Genomic DNA, 15,396 nt, shown 5'->3' with positions numbered 1-15,396 from the left:
GCCTGAAGCAAGAGGCTCACAAATTCAAGGCCAGCCTCAACAACTTAACAAGACCTTATCTCAACATAAAAAGGGCTGGGATGTGATTCAGTGGTAAAGCTCCTTGGGTTTGATCCCCAATACTGGAAACAAAACAAAACACGATACTAATTCACGTCCCTGTAACACAACTTCATTTTTATTTTATGGATTACAGTTATATCTGAAAACTGAAAGGAGACTTACAGGGTGGGGATGGACTGCTCCATTTCTAGTCAAGAAGGCTGGATTGCAGCTGGGCATGGTGGCATTCTGAGGCTGAGGCAGGAGGACCACAAGTTCAAAGCCAGCCTCAGCAACTTAACAAGGCCCTAAGCAACTTAGTGAGACCCTGACTCAAAATGAAAAATAAAATGGGCTGGGGATGTGGCTCAGTGGTAAACTGCCCCAGGTTTAACCCCTAGTACCAATAAGAAGAATGCTGGGTTGCTATCAGATCTTTTTTTTTTATTGTTTTGTTTTTGTTTTGTGGTACTGGGGATTGAACCCGAGGTACTCTACTGCTGAGCCACACCCCTAGCCCATTTTTATTTTGAGACAAGGTTTTGCTAAGTTTCCCAGGCTGCTCTTGAACTTGTAATCCTCCTGCCTTAGCCTCCAGAGTTGCTGGATTACAGGCGTGAACACCACATCCAGCTGTTAAACCCACAAGATGTGGAGCCCTGCGACCTCCAAATGTGGTCACAGAGCACTTCCTTTTCCATGGCACATATGGGTCTGATACATAATAGCCCATGACATGGATGATCTTTATATGCCATGGGACAGGACACAAAGCCTCGGGAGCCATCCTTGCAGGCATAAGAACATTCTAGGGGCAGGATATATCCATGGCATGCCATGTCCTATTCCTGTGCGCAGGAAACACATCTATGTGAGTGTAGTCAATTCTTCATGACAGACTCCCAGCAGGGGGCAGTGATTATTTGGGGAAACCAGCCTATAATATAGCACACAGGCTGACAGAAACTTCCATTCGCAGGAGCCCAGCCTGGCTGACAAGGGGGACTCATACTTGGGGTGACAGGCCTCCCTTGGAACCTGACTCCTTTACCCATTCCTTCCACCAGACACATTTTCCCCAATAAATTCAAACACCCAGAACAAACCATATAAAATAAGTTTGAGACACACCCACTCTAGCACCTGGCTGTCAATAGAGGTGCAAGGCAGCTAGGTGGCGACTTGGCAAAGTTCCACCAGGAAGCAGAAGGCAACCATTCTACACCTGCCACACCCATATGCTTTCTGGCCCCAACACACACCAACTGTAAAACAGACACATCCAGTGTCCTGGTTGGAATTCCTGGTTCACAATGGTTGCTAATCTTTTTGTATATTAATCACAACAAACTGTCCAGTGGTGCCCAATTTGTAGGGAGGAATTGGGGGAACACAAAGCTACTGAAAGGGCTTAAGTGTCATCTAAGCACCACCTCAACGAGGAATTTCTAGCCTGGTCCAGAAAGCAGAGAGGACTTGAAGTTTCTGTGACCACACAGGATACCAATCTTCCTGGTAAAAAAATCCAAGCTTCCATCGAGCCCTAAATGGGTCCATGACCACACAAAGGCACCAGTGGACTGACTGGCCCTCTGTACTGCAGCCAGCTTTGCCAGGGAGGTTTCCTCTCAGGACACCCAGGCTGCCACCAGCCCCAGGATACACTGCTGTCTGGCTGCATACTCCTTCACTGTGCTGTCCACCAGCCTTACAGAGAGCTGTGTCTGCCCCCAAATCTGACCACGGAGGCTACTTGTTTTAACTTTGTAAGTTGATATTACACAAACTAAGAAAACAGTTTTTTTAAACTCCTTCAAAATCTAAGGTGAAGGCTGGGCTGTGGCTCAGTGGCAGAGCGCTCACCTTCCATGTGAGGCACTGGGTTCGATTCTCCGTACCACATATATAAATAAAATAAAGACATTATGTTCATATATAACTAAAAAGAGTTTTTTTTTAAAAAGTAAATAAAGTAAGGTGAAAGCTCTGAATAATTAAAGAATAAAGGAAACTTGTCTTATAAAATGTTTTCAAGTTGCATAGATAAGAAAAGTATGACAGAATGCACGAAAATAAACAGGTACTGCCTCAGACTGCACCTAAGTAAGTTCTTGCTTCTACTGAGAAAAACAAACTTGCAGAAAATATGTGGTTCAGCCAGGCATGGTGGCACACACCTATGACCCCAGCAACTTGGGAAGTTGAGGCAGGATGATCTCAAGTTCAAGGCCAGCCTCAGCAACTTAACAAAGCCCTAAGCAACTCAGCGAGACCCGGTCTCTAAATAAAAAATAAAAAAGGTTGGGGATGTGGCTCAGTAGTTAAATGTCCCTGGGTTCAATCCCTGGTAAGAAAAGAAAAGATGTGGTTCACACAGGACAATTCAACAGAGGTGCAACTGGGGAGGATCGAACTCAGGGGCACACAACCACTAAGCCATATCCCCAGCCCTTCATATATTTTATTTAGAGACAGGGCCTCACTAAGTTGCTTGGGGCCTCACTAAATTGTGGAGGCTGGCTTTGAACTTCAGATCCTCCTGCTTCAGCCTCCTGAGCTGCATAGATAAGTATGACAGAATGCACGAAAATACACAGGTACTGCCTCAGACTGCAGTGCCACCACATGTGGCATGTGCCACCACACCAAAGGATTTTGATCCCTGGAACTAAACTCAAAGCAATGACTGGCCTCTAAATGAAGACCAGTAAAGGAATGTATATTTGTGTTTTAAATTTTAAAAAAATAAACAAACAAAAAAATCACACATATTCCCATGTCCATTTCATAGACCTAACATTATGTAACTTTAGGACTTGTGGTCTCAAGTCTAACAGATAAGAGGATTTTTTTATTATTGTTTTTTGCATTACAATTCTTAATACACCTTTATACCACAATTTATCATATCTCTGTATACAAGATAAGAGGATTTTTACTGTTCTGTTCTACAAATTTCCATCCTCTATTGTTATTAATAAAATACAAATTCAAGTAAAAATCATTTGTCTGATATTCATTCTCTGAACAACAGCAATCTTTGGCTTTGACTTGGAACTCAGAGCATGACTGTTTTCTGAAATCAGTACCTTTGGAATTTTGGCTCCTAAGTCCTGATACTGCTTGGGGTTCTTCAAGAAATTCACAAACTCCATAATTTCCAGTTTGGCCTCTTCACAGCCAGCCACATCTGCAAACCGCATGCTTTAGGATCTTGGCTGTTGTCACACCAACGCTGAAGAGGCCCCCTCCTCGTCCGCTGCACCTGGCCCCCATTGGACCCCTTCTCACAGCATAGAGCAGGATGCCAACCAGGAGAAGAGTAGGCACCAGGCTTCGCAGGAAAGAGCTGAGAACCAAGGAGACCATTCATGTCAGCAGCATCACCTTCAGCAGGAAGAGTAACCCACTCTAGAATTTGCTGCACAAAAGGGCAGTTTCTTCTTGAAGAGTGTCAAGGTCTGTCTATAAATTCGGCCTCCCCAGTTCTAACAGCACTGATGCCCCAACCCACATCTCCCTCAGGAGGAGCTGCAGATCCCATGTAGCTCCTCACAGGTGAAGTCCACAGACCAGTCCCATCACAGCACAATACTTGCTCCTACACTCTCCAGAGGCCCAATCCCACCACCCCTCAAGGTGGCTCTAGTCACTGTCAGGTCTTAGAACACACCTCAGCTCCAACCAGTAGTCGTGGCAACTGAGCCAGTAAGAACAAAACCCCAGTCGCCATATGCAGCAGTACCCCAATAAAAACTCAGGAGCTGCACCAGGAGACTGAGGCCCCGCAGACCTCCCCACCAGCACTTGTAAGTCACCTCCAGAGCCCTGTCTGCCTCACTGCTTTGGTGTGAATGTCGTCTCCCACACTCACCTTGGAAACCAACTGTATAAGGCGAAGGCCATTCAAGAGGCAACTGATGGTGAGAGCTGGGCCCTCATGAAGGGATTAAGGTCACCACAACAGAAGTGGGTTAGTTCTTTGCCATAAAAATGGCAAAGTTCAGTTCTACCCTCTCTCTCATCCTCTCTCCCCTGCACATTATGATGCAGCAAAGACCCTTGCCCAGATATGGCCCTTCAGCCTTGGACTCCAGACTGTAAGATAGTTTCCTTTCTTTACAAATTACCCACTCTCTGGTCTTCTGTCACAGCAGCAAAAAATGGTAAGGCACTCACCTTCTTCATTCTCAATGCAATTCCCACTCTGCCCTGTCTAGAAGAAACCAACTAAGCCATCACCACACCGACTCTTCATACCCTTCTGGCTAAAGCTGGTCCTGATCTCAAACTCTACCCATTCAGTTTCCAAGCTGGAGGAAGGGCCAGAGCAATGATGTCCCTATGTAGTAAATATGAGAGCAAGACAACACTTGTGTGCTGTCCTGGGATGCACACAGGAGCATTAGAGATGGGTCTGCCCTCAAGTCCACAAGCACAGCAGGAACACACTGGGGGTGGAATGCAGGTTCAGAGAGCAAGCTGACACAGGATCTGTGGGAAGCAAGTCTGTCTGTGTGCAAATGAGCAGAGACTGCTCACCTGGATTTTTGACTCAATGGTTCAGTGGGAGTCAGGGTGCAGGGATCGCAGCACACTTTCAAAGAACTCCCACAGGGTTCTATTGCACAGTGGAATCTCCACTACTAGTAATGTGCTACAACACATAGCATCTTTGTCTTATTCTTCCCATTTAATGCTTTTTACAGGTTACCTAGATAAATATTTCTTTGCTTCAATTCTCTTCTCATTAAGACCTACGCTAAACCATGGCATATATCTGCAACCCACTTAACTGGAAGGCTAAGGCAGGAAGATCTCTTGAGCCCAGGAGTTTGAGATCTGCCTGGGCAAGACTCCACCTCAAAAAAGTAAAATATAAAACTTTAAAAATTAAGCTAGACCAAATGAATATATACTCTTTTACTACAGACACTCTAAAGATTAGCACATACTATGACATACTTGGGGGAAAAAATTCCAAAAGAGATTCAACAGTATTTGTTTTGTGTTCAGAATCAGAGGCCCAAGAATAAAGTGTCTCATGTCCACCTCACCCCTGCCACTCACCCGTCACTCTCAGTGGTGTAGACCACAGCAACCTGGTTGGTTGGCTCAATCCCCAGTTCCCACTGAGCAGATTCCAGGTTCTGTTCAAAGGTGTCAACACTGCCGATGTTAAACCACATGTATCTCTGCAGAGACCAAGAGCAAGTTTAGGTGCACCTCTGTGTTCCCCTGAGACTCGCCCTAACACACACACACACACACACACACGCACACAGACACACGCACACACACACACACAAACACACACACACACACACCTGTCCACAGCTTGCATTCCCATTTACCAACTTCTCTTCCAACCAAGCCTCTTCTCCTAGCCCCTATCTCCACACATGGACAAATCCCACCCTGTGGCAAGCTCCAATGGTAACTACACAAACAGCAGACACGCCCTCATTTCGGATCCCACAAAATTATAGGCTTTAAGTTCTAGATGAAATGCTGTGATAACTGCCTGAGGTCTGCCTTTGACCTTCCGTCTTTGTCTTTTTATTCTTTCCTCTTCCCAAACCTTGATAAGTGGTTCTCACATGTTACTTGGCAAAACTGAACCATGGTTATAGTCTCATAAGAGTTCCTATCCTGCTTGGAAAGCAAGACTGTGCACAGGTCAATGACATAAACCACCACATCAACAGGGATTGCTGGACACTATGGGAAGCATCTTACTAAAAAAAAAAATTAAAACTGTATGTCATTGGGGGAGGGGAAGCCATGTGTGGAACACCCAGCCTGAAACCTAGCCCTCACCTCAGAAGACGCCCCAGGGGAAGGGATGACAGGAACGAACTGTTTGTTTACGACCGACCTCCAGCCGGTCCACCTGGGAGAAGGAACCAGACAGCTTAGGCCAAGCAGGACAATCAGGCAGACCCTGGGCAGTTCAGCCCAGGCCCATCTGCACCCACCCACACACCCACACACACACCCACCCACACACACACACACACACACACAGAGTTCAGTACAAGCTTTGTTTTCCTGAATTCATTTCCATTGTAATCAACAGGAAACAATTTAAGACTAGTTTCTAAAATCTGGTATATCTGAGCACTATCATGCCAGACTGGCTTAAAACCCCCCCAAAAAACAGGAATACGTCTTACAGCAGAGTCTAGCAGAGTCTTAAACCCAGCTGATTCAGACCCACCCTGTTCAGCCAGCTAGAGGCAGCACAGGGAAGCAGTGCCAAGCAGGGTGGAAATGCACTCCTGCAGGCTCCCCAGCTGTGGTCACCACCACACACAACCACACAGCAGGCTAGCCTGCCCCTCAGAGAAGCAATCCGAGGGAAGCAACTTGAGGGCACAATGTGTATTCTTACATGCAGCAACAATATCATCACTGCTCCAAAAGCAAGGACTTAGGGCCATGTGACTAAGGTGAACATGTTCAATCCTACAAACCTTCCCACAACAATAACATCACTGTCAGGTCAGACACTTGGAAAAGACTCCAAGGAAGTGCTGAGAGCAGTCCAGTCCATGCACAGAAAGGCATCCTGGGCTCACCACACTTGTCTCACCCCCCTCACAGCCACGCCTACAGGTAGAAGATCCACAGACAGGGAAGGGCCGCAGCAGCTCTGTCCCCTTCCACCATAGGGAGAGTTGCCAAGGGCCTCTCTGAAGATAGGCATGTGCCCTGTAGTTAGACACAAAGGCTGTGGCCACAAACCTTAATGGGAAACAGGAGTTTCATCAAACAAAATTTCAGCTCTTAATAATGCCTGGGTCCAGCCAACACTCTTCTGAGGGCAACAGAGGGAAGGCACTTACTCATACAGGGTTTACACTGAAGCCTGAGCAGTACTTCACCCAACTCAGCACTCCAAGGGAAAAACACACAAGAGAGGCTCTGCTGGTGCCACATGCTCCTCTGCGGTCACCAAGCCACACTCCACTGTCAAGGAGTGGCTGGCAGCAGAAAGTAAGGGGAAAGGAAAAAATCCCAAATCAGGAATGAGAACAAAAGTCAAAGATCAGGAGACAAACAGAACTGTCTTAGAACACATCATGATGTGCTGTTCTGCTGGGGTATCTCCTGGAAAAACAAAACTGAGCAATGAAGGACACCCACCAGCAGGACTGACTCTTGGGGCACCACCTGTCTCCTGCAAGGGCATACCACCACAGCACCTTCCCAGGCAGACTAAGTTCGCTCACCAGACCTCTGGCCAGGTAATACTGAACAAAGTGTTTCCAGGTGATCTCTTTTCCAGGATCTCGAAAATAGAAGTAGAAAAATCCCACAGATACACCTGCACCCAAAATGGCCAGATTTCGGAAATCCTTGTAATCCCAGGGGAACTCGCCCTGTGGAAGAAAAGATAACAAATTTTGCAATTAAATGCAGGCGTTTCTTTCTTTTGATTATATGTTTGTTTTTCACAATACTGGAGATCAGACCTAGGTCCTGGGTCAGCTAAGCCAGAACTCTACCCTTGAGTCATCATGAACAATGAAACCTCTCCTCTCAGATGTTGAAGTCACCAAACCCTGCTCTCCTATGGTACCCAAGGGGGACCAGGCCTGTGGGGAAGCTCAGATGCTGCTCTCAGCAGGAAAGACCTGCACACTGTGAACAGCACACCAAACCTGCTGCTCACCAGAGGCCCCAGGAGAAGCAGCAAACCCACCAAGAGCTCTGCCTTTGCAACATCACATAGCATGTCCTCTTATCTGCAACTCTCAAAGTGCAGACAGAAATCTTGGCACATTTTTAAAAGTTTGTTTCTTCTAATCTCTGTGTGTTGGAATTCGACCCCCAAGGTGATGGCAGTAAGAAATGGGGACTTGGTGATGACACCACAAGGGCTCCAGTTTCATGGATGAGATTAGTGCTCTTACTAAAGGGCAGGAGGGAAGTCTGTCCCTTCCACCACAGGAGGACACAGTACTGGTCCCACTGAAGGAAGTCATGTTCAAGACACCACGATCTATTAGTTGAGGGCAAGCCCTCACCAGACTCTGGACCTGCCAGCACCTTGACCCTGTTATTTCCCAGCTTCCATAATTATGAACAATAAATTTCAAGCTATTTAAAAACCATCCAGTCTAAGGTATTTTGTCATGGCAGGAACAGACTGAGACAAGTGTGATGCAGTCTCAGTCATGCAGCAACAGCACCCCTGTAGAAGTGACAGGTGTCTGGGTCTGGCACACTCAGATGCACACAAACCTTCTGCATCCGTTTCCACCAGGCAAAGTCATCCTGCCTCCCTCCTCTCTTGTTTCCATCTCTTCCAGGCTCAGCATTCTGTAGTTCACCAGATTCTAGGAAAAAACAAAGTGTGACTTCAGAAAATAATTATATACACTTTTTCACAGAAAGAGGACTCAGAGAACAGAGTAACGTTTTCCAACGTAAAATTTTAATTACCCTGGAGCCTTTCAGAAACAAACAGCAGACAGGGAAAGGAAGATGCCAGGAGACACTGCTGAGAAGTAGCTTCCGATACATCTAAAATCCCTCCAATTTGCCCTTGCTGGCTTCAGACCTGAGCTTTAATGACAAATCATTTTTAGCTAATAAACATGGCTGTAATTAGGGGAGAGGAAGGAAGAAAGAAAAGCAAGATGTAGGCTGGCACAGGTAGTCCCTACTCCAGAGAACCAGAACACAGGCCACCTCCCCTCAGGCAGAGTTCATCTCTCAGGAAAACCTGGACCTGTGGGTACATTTTGTGACAGTAGATAACATTAGGAGGTGGATTCCTGTGAGCCCCTTCTACAGCAATCATACAAGTTCCAGGACAAAACAAGCCAGGACACAGGTAGCCTCCCTTCCATATACACTGCCACACCAACAATCCAAAACAATTCCATGCAAGACTAGAGAAGGCCAGGAGGACCCAAGGAAGGGCAGAATGAATCATGAGAGAGTAAAATTTTGCACAAATTTTAAGGACAAAACACAATTTTCAAAAAATGTTCTGTTCATAGCAAAACATGTGGGCACACCTCCCTTAATGCTTCTACCCATATCTTCCTACTTAATGCTCACAGGTACCTAGGCAGAACACTTATTTTTGGTACCAGGGATTGAACTCAAGGGCACTCAACCACTGAGCCACTCTCCAGCCCTATTTTATATTTTATTTAGAAATAGGGTCTCACTGAGCTGCTCAGTGCCTTGCCCGTTGCCAAGGCTGGCTTTGAACTTGTGATTCTCCTGTCTCAGCCTCCTGAGCTGCTGGGATTGGATGTCCTCCTTGCACCCAGCAGCAGGAAACTATTTGCAGGGGAAACAAATCTGACAAATACTGACTACACTTATCCCCAAAACCAATCCACATCATCAAGCCATAATGTAATTTATTTTTTTTTATTTTAATATTTTTTTAGATGTTGATGAACCTTTATTTTGATTTATCAAACTGACCCTTTTACCTTTTTTTGGCACTGTTGATTTTTCTGAATCTGTGTTTCTTCCACTCCTCTTAAAGAATTTTTCAAATCCTTAGAGACAAAATGAAGGGGAAGTACTTTGAGAGAAAAGTCCCACTCAGAAAAGCAACACTACAGTCAAATCAGGATGGAGCCATTATCTTCAGTCTTGCTTCCTTACTTACCCCACTCAACACACAGCCCAGGGTCCTAACACTGGCATAGGACTGAAGAGCCCCTGCCAGATCTCTAGGTGCTTTTGAGAGCACTAAGCCAGGGCCCACAGCCTGCTCTGAAGAGCAGGGCTCTAACTGGTTCAATGTGCTCCAAGATGACTACAGCTTACATATCATATCATCTGTCTACTTTTCAAATACGAGGCTTGACTGGTTCTCAGAATCAGACATGCAGAATAAAGGTTTACTACCACGCCTTCCAAAAGATTCACCAAGCACCTTCCTTCTGTAAAGAGTTCCTTTTTCCAGTCTCTCTAGATATCAAAACAGTAAAGGCATGAAGATGATGTATTGTGGCTCAATATGCAAACTAGGAAAGATGGCAAGGGGGACCTCCTAGTTGTCATGCCCCTTGCTCCCTGCTTAGTCACTGTGGGAGGAGACACTCTGAAGAAGCTTCACTGGTCCCTGCAAACCTCATACTGCTAACTTAGAAAAGACAGGCAAGTACCTTTGGATGGTTCTGAACACAACCACCAGGAAAATGGCGCCAGTCTCCCTTGCAGAGCCAGCTTCTGACAATGGATCCCCTTGAGGCACTGAAAGAGGACAGAGAATTAGCAGATGACCTGCCTTTGCAACACAGTGCATCATTTCCTCACAGTGGTTCCAAGAGACAGGATGTGGGCTGTGTATCAGCTTGCTACCCTTCTTTATCTGCTTAAATATGCATTAAAAATCTAGTTGAGGGTTGGGGCTGTAGCTCAGTGGTGGAGTGCCAGCCTCGCACATGTGAGGCACTGAGTTCGATCCTCAGCACCCCATTAAAATAAATAAATAAATATTTTTAAAAATAGTCGAAACAGGACAAACATAAAGTATATTCACTGCAGAAATGCATGATGAATTTTTACAGCTACTGCATCCAAAAGCAGGGGAGGGAACTGACCATTTTTTGCATAAGGCCTTAACCCTAACTAATGCAGCTCAAAACCAAACATGATTCTAAGACTCAAATCTCGCAAAATTAAAATACCGAGGCTGGGCCTGAAAGCACATGCCTGTAATCCCTGCTACTCAGAAGGATAAGGACAGAGGATAACAAGTTGGAGGCCAGCCTGGGCAACTTAGCAAGATCCTGTCTGGAAACAAACAAACAAAAAAAGGTTTAAGGTTGTTGGTTGCTACTCAGAGGTAGAGCCCTTGCTTACCATGTTTGAGGCCCTGGATTCAATCCTCAGAATTGGGGGGAAAAAAAGAAAATTTGAGGAGGATATATCTCAGTGATAGAGTGCTTGCCTACCATGTGTGAGGCCCTAGGTTTGATCCCTAGCACTATAAAAACAAAATAATAAGGAAAAAATACTGAAAGAATCTTATGATTTATGTTTGATCAGCTAGGAGATTAATGTCTGTCAGGTCAAGAAGGCACACAATTTTCTAGAACCTCTGTATTTCTTCAACCCACAGGGTGGAAAATGCCAATTTTTACCATGAGCTGCTAACCTTACCTGATACATGAGTTAAGGACAAAACTAGAGGCAATTTAGATTTTTCATTAATTCAATTCAAAGCCACAAGAAAAACTACCAAAGTAAAAGGCAACACACTGTTTAAAAAAAATTTAAGCAATTCAATAACCCAGTATTAACTGTATTCAAAAAAATTCTAACATAACTGAAGAATTTGGATTGTATCCAATATTTTATTATACTGAAACTAGACCCATAGGTGATAACACCCATGTTATTTCAGCTATCAACATGAGGAAGAAGCAAGCTTTGTAGACTATCACTCTAAAGTAAATCCATCCCCCAACTGGTAAAGTGCTAATTTATTTATCCAAACATCCTATCAACAGCCTCAGTGGACTAAAAAATAAAATAAGCCATAAAAAAGATATTAAAATAAGGGTAAACCTAAACAAGCAAGTTCAGAAAGGAAAGACTGGTGGAAAAGGTGATGATGTCACATCATCAAGAGTAAAGAGTGTCAGGTAGACAAGGACTTCTGTTGCAGCAAGTCCTCCCGGACCGCCGCCCCAATGGCAGCGCCCCGCCGCCGCCTGCCCGCCCGCCCCCTCCCCCTCGCCGCCGCCCGGCCCCGCCTGGACAGCAAGCTTGGCCCCCCCGCCCCCCCCCCCCCCCCCGCCGCTGCCGCCCGCCCCGCCGCCTCCCGGACTGCCGCCCCAACCGCAGCGCCGGCCTGCTCACCTGTTAGACGGTGCCGAGGGCCCCAGCCATGGTGCCGAATCGCCACAGCATCCAAAGCAGCCCGCCCGACTGCCAGCCGCCGCTGCCAACCGCCGCCAACCGCACACCTGCGACCTCTCGCGCCAGGCCGGGCTCCCGCATGCGCTATGCAGACACAGACGGGTGGGGGCGCGCCGGCCTCCCCCCGCCCCCCCCCGCCCGGCCCCCCGCCACCGCCCGGTCGGCCTCGCTGCCTCCCGGACCTCCACCCCGACGGCAGCGCCCCCCCCCCCGCCGCCCGGCCCCGCCTGGACAGCGAGCTTGGCCCCCCGCCACCCGGTCCCCCCGCCACCGCCCGGGCCCACCACCGCCCGGCCCCGCCTCGACAGCAAGCTTGGCCCCCGGCCCCGCCTCGACAGCAAGCTTGGCCCCCGACCCCGCCGCCCGGCCCCCGCCGCCCGCCCCCCCTCCCGCCGCCCGGCCGGCCCCGCCGCCTCCCGGTCCCACCGCCGCCCGCCCCCGCCGCCTCCCGGACCTCTGCCCCGACAGCAGCGGCCCCCGCCGCCCGGTCCCCCTGCTGCTGCCCAGGGCCACCGCCGCCCCACCTCGCCTCGCCTCGACAGCGAGCTTGGCCCCCCGCCGCCGCCCGGCCCCCCCGCCCGCCGCCGCCCCCCCCCCCCCCCCGCCGCCGCCCGGACCTGCCAACGCCCGTCCCCGCCGCCTCCCGGACCGCCGCCCCGACGGCAGCGCCGGCGCCCGGGCCCATTGCCGCCGGCCCCGCCTCGACAGCGAGCTTGGCCCCCGCCCCCGCCGCCCGGCCCCCAACCCGCCGCCCAGCCAGCCTTGCCGCCTCCCGGACCTCCGCCCCCAAGGCAGCGCCCCCCGCCGCCGGGGGACCCCCGCCACCGCCCGGCCTCGCCTGGACAGAGAGCTTGGCCCCCGCCCGGCCCCCCCCCCGCCGCCGCCCGGACCCGCCAACGCCCGTCCCCGCCGCCTCCCGGACCGCCGCCCCGACGGCAGCGCCCCCTGCCGCCGCCCGGGCCCATTGCCGCCGGCCCCGCCTCGACAGCGAGCTTGGCCCCCGCCCCCGCCGCCCGGCCCCCAACCCGCCGCCCAGCCAGCCTTGCCGCCTCCCGCACCTCCGCCCCCAAGGCAGCGCCCCCCGCCGCCGGGGGACCCCCGCCACCGCCCGGCCTCGCCTGGACAGAGAGCTTGGCCCCCGCCCGGCCCCGGCCCCCCGCCGCCGCCCGGCCCCCCGCCGCTGACCGGCCCCCCGCCTCCGCCCGGCCCCGCCTGGACAGCGAGCTTGGCCCCCGCCCGCCCCGCCGCCTCCCGGACCGCCGCCCCAACGGCAGTGCCCCCCGCCGCCGCCGCCGGGGCCCGCCAACGCCCGGCCCCGCCGCCTCCCGGACCGCCGCCCCGACGGCGGCGCCCCCCGCCGCCCGGCCCCCCCCCCCCCGCCGCCCGGGCCCGCCAACGCCGGTCCACGCCGCCTCCCGGACCGCCGCCCGGGCCCACTGCCGCCCGGCCCCGCATCGAAAGCGAGCTTGGCCCCCGCCCGCCGCCCGGCCACCTGCCGCCCGGCCACCTGCCGCCTGGCCCCCTGCCACCCGGGCCCACCGCCGCCCGGCCCAGCCTCGACAGCGAGCTTGGCCCCCGCCCCCGCCGCCCGGCCCCCAACCCGCCGCCCAGCCAGCCTTGCCGCCTCCCGGACCTCCGCCCCGACGGCAGCGCCCCACCCCGCCGCCAAGCCCCCCCGCCACCGCCCGCCCCACCTGGACAGCGAGCTTGGCCCCCGCCCGCCGCTGCCGCCCAGCCCCGCCGCCTCCCGGACTGCCGCCCCAACGGCAGCTCCGGCCTGCTTACCTGCTAGACGGTGCCGAGGGCCCCAGCCATGGCGCCGCATAGCCACAGCATCCAACCGCCGCCCACCGCCCACCAGGCCGCGCATGCGCTATGCAGACGCAGACGGCTGGGGAGCGCCGGCCCCCCCCCCCCCCGCCCCGGCCGCCCGGCCCCGCCCCCCCGCCGCCCGGCCCCGGCCCCCCGCCCGGCCCCGGCCCCCCGCCGCCTCCCGGCCCCGCCTGGACAGGGAGCTTGGCCCCCGCCCGCCCCCCCCAGCCCCCCCTCGGCCCCCCCCGCCCCCCCGCCCCCCCCCCCGCCGCTGCCGCCTGGCCCCGCCGCCTCCCGGACAGCCGCCCCGACTGCAGCGCCCCCAGCCACCCGGCCCCCCGCCGCCGCCCGGCCCGCCAACGCCCGGCCCCGCCGCCTCCCGGACCACCGCCCCAACGGCAGCGCCCCCGCCGCCCGGCCCCCCCCCCGCCGCCGCCCGGGCCCGCCAACGCAAGGCCCCGCAGCCTCCCAGACCGCCGCCCTGACGGCAGCGCCCCCCGCCGCCGCCCGGGCCCACCGCCGCCCGGCCCCGCCTCGAAAGCTAGCTTGGCCCCCGCCCGCCACCCGGCCACCTGCCGCCGCCCGGCCCCACTGCCGCGCCGCCCGGGCCCACCGCCGCCCGGCCCCGCCTCGTCAGCGAGCTTGGCCCCCGCCCCCGCCGCCCAGCCCGCAACCCGCCGCCCAGCCAGCCTTGCCGCCTCCCGGACCTCCGCCCCGACGGCAGCACCCCCCGCCGCCAGGACCCCCCCCCCCGCCACCGCCCGGCCCCGCCTGGACAGCAAGCTTGGCCCCCGCCCGCCGCCCAGCCACCTGCCGCCGCCCAGCCCCACCGCCGCCTCCCAGTCCCACCGCCGCCCGGCCCCGCCGCCTCCCGCCACCGCCCGGCCCCGCCTGGACAGCGAGCTTGGCCCCCGCCCGCCGCCCGCCGCCCGTCCCCCCCCCCCCCGCTGCCGCCCGGCCCCGCCGCCTCCCGGACCGCCGGCCCAAAGGCAGCGCCGGCCTGCTTACCTGCTAGACGGTGCCGAAGGCCCCAGCGGCGGCGCCGCATCGCCACAGCATCCAACCGCCGCCGACTGCCCACCAGGCCGGGCTCGCGCATGCGCTATGCAGACGCAGAGGGCTGGTGCGCGCCGGCCCGCCCCCCCCCAACGCCACCCCGCCGCCCGGCCCCGCCCCCCGCCGCCCGGCCCGGCCGCCTCCCGGACCACCTCCCCGACGGCAGCGCCCCCCGCCACCCGGCCACCTGCCGCCGCCCGCCCCCCCCCCCCGCCGCCCGGCCCCCCCCCCCGCCCGGCCGGCCCCGCCGCCTCCCGGACCTGCTAGACGGTGCCGAGGGCCCCAGCCTTGGCTCCGCATCGCCGCCAACCGCCGCCAACCGCCGCCTCCCGGCCCCACCGCCGCCCGGCCCCGCCGCCTTCCGGACCTCCGCCCCGACGGCAGCGACCCCCGCCGCCAGGCCCCCCACCGCCGCCGCCCGACCCCGCCTGGACAGCGAGCTTGGCCCCCGCCCCCGCCCCCCACCACCACCGGGCCCCGCCGCCACCCGGCCCCCCCCACCATTAATTAAGAAATTGCCATTAATATACTGATGACAATGGTACATTTCCAGTGAATGTTTTCTATGTCATTGCCCAC

Source organism: Urocitellus parryii, unplaced genomic scaffold (genome assembly GCF_045843805.1).
Source record: "Urocitellus parryii isolate mUroPar1 unplaced genomic scaffold, mUroPar1.hap1 Scaffold_45, whole genome shotgun sequence".
NCBI lineage: Eukaryota > Metazoa > Chordata > Mammalia > Rodentia > Sciuridae > Urocitellus > Urocitellus parryii.
The sequence above is the reverse complement of the archived record's forward strand: the minus strand, read 5'-3'. Positions refer to the sequence as shown.